The sequence below is a fragment of the Orycteropus afer genome, unplaced genomic scaffold (genome assembly GCF_000298275.1).
Source record: "Orycteropus afer afer isolate SDZICR_OR568_19922 unplaced genomic scaffold, OryAfe1.0 scaffold00377, whole genome shotgun sequence".
NCBI classification, from domain to species: Eukaryota; Metazoa; Chordata; class Mammalia; order Tubulidentata; family Orycteropodidae; genus Orycteropus; species Orycteropus afer.
In genome coordinates this window covers 2,953,165-2,955,444 of record NW_006921964.1, presented here as the reverse complement: position 1 = coordinate 2,955,444, position 2,280 = coordinate 2,953,165, and positions in this window count along the sequence as shown.

Sequence of the window (2,280 nt, the reverse complement as noted above, 5' to 3'; positions counted from 1 at the left end):
CCTTGGAAGGAAGGTTGGGCAATCCTACTTCTGTAGTGATACTGCCTCGGAAACCCAAGGAGGGGTCGCTATGAGTCAGGGCCGACTCGATGGCAAACAACAACAACAACATAAGGTTGGTCAAGTTTTCACACCTCTCTTAATTTCTGTTTATTTAAGAATGTCCTAATTCTGCCATCCTACTTGCAGGACAATTTTGCTGGATATATAATTCTTGGTTGGCAATTCTTTTTTCTCAGGGTTTTGTATACGTCATTCCATTGCCTTTTGCTTGCATAGTTTCTGTCATGAAATTACAACTTAGTCTTACTGGTTGTCCTTTGTAGGTGACTTTTCATTTTTCCCAAACTGCTTTCAGGATTCTTTCTCTATCTTTGGTTTCAGAAACTTTGATCATGATATGTCCTGGTGAATTTCTTTTGGGGTCTATTCTTTTTGGTGTATGTTGAGCTTCTTGAATGCATATCTTCCCACCTTCACTGACTTTTGGGAAGTTTTCCTCCAACAAATCTGACAATATTCTAGGTGCCTTTTTTGTCATTCCCTATTCTGGAATTACAATCATAAGCAAGTTATTCTATTTGATGGTGCCCCACGTAATTCTTAGGCTTTCTTAATTTTTTTCTGATTTTTTACAGACTAATATTAAGACATGTAACAGACTAATATTAAGACATTTTTCTTCAAACTTGTTAATTCTGTTCTAATGATTCAGTTCTACTGCTTTTTGTACTTCCAATGTATTATTTATTTCAGAAATTTTAGTGTTAATCTTCTGCATTTATATTTCCTGTTTTTGTATGGTTTCTAATTTTCCTTTTTTGTCAATTTGTTCTTGCATTTTATTATTATTATTATTATTATTATTATTATTATTATAGAGTTTTCTCTGTGTTTTCCTTGATTTTGTTGGTAGTTTTCTCAAAATTTTTCTCAATGAATTGAAGGTACCTAAATATAGCATTTAAAATTCTTTATCAGGTAGTCCCAATAGCATTTCTTCTGGCCTTATATTTTGCTCACTTGTTTGAACCATCTTATCTTTTTTTTTTTTTGTATGTGATTTAAATTTGTCTATTGTCTCCAAGACATTGTAGTGCTATTGTATTAATTTGTTGATTGTATGTTCATTTATGTTACCCTGCTTTTATACATATATATATATTTGGGCAACAGGGTAGGCTTCTCTGGTTGCTAGTTTAGCAGCACTGGGCCAATCACCACCAGTCTCTGGGTGAGTTTGGTAGCAGGTGGGATTATGGGCATGAGTCTGATTATGCATAACATCTGAGAGAAGGCTGGGGCTTTGGGGTTTAGCAACTGTCTATTGTCAGTCTAGTAGTGCTGGAGCAAGTGGTGGCACTCACCTACAGGTGGGGTGGCATGTGTGGTGGTTATGTAGTGGTAGAGTCACTGGCTTTTGACTACTGGGGAAAGATAGGAAGAAAAAAAGGGGGAAGAAGAGGAAGAGAAACACAATGGGGGAGAATAGGAGACCTAAGAAGAAGAAAAACAGGAGAATTTTTTTTAAAAAAAAAAAGAAAGAAAATAAGAGAAAAAGAAGGAAAAATATGTAGCCCAACTACATCCATTTCACTTGGTTTCTAGGGTCTTTGTTTTAGAAGGTCTGGATAGTGTAGTCTGCTGTCTTAGACCCCAACATTTTTTAAAAATTTCCATTTCTTTATTTTGTTCATACATTGTTTCCCTGGTCTCCTTTAGTTCTATGTCTATGGCTTCTTTTACCTCTTTCATCACTTTGAGGTGATTTCAAGTCTTTGTCCAGTACATCAAGTGTCTGAACTTCCTCAAGGATGGTTTCTGTCCATTTATTTTTTCCTTTGAATGGATCATTCTTTTCTGTTTCTTTGTATGCTTTGTGATTTTTTTTCTTGAAAACTGGACATTCAAATATAATAATTCTGGAAATCATATCTCCTTCTTCCCTAAGTTTTGTTGCTCTTAATTGTTGAAAGTAAAAGTTGTTGAAAGCTTACTTGTGTTCAAGTAGTGTTTGAATAGGTATTTCCTTGAATTTCAGGAGCTAGAAGGAAAAAGAAAGGAAACAGAAGGAAAAAAAACACCACCTCACCCAATGCTTTGTGGATTGGCTCTGTGCTGGAGCACTCCTTTATCACTTAGCTACGCTACTTGTAACTCTCTCTCAGCCTTAACTTCCTGTTTTCAGTGATCCTAGACATCATCCAGTACTGAAGCTTATCAGGTCTTTTCTGAGCATATATTGTCCTGGGTATGTGTGTGCCTTTCTAAATTCTCCAG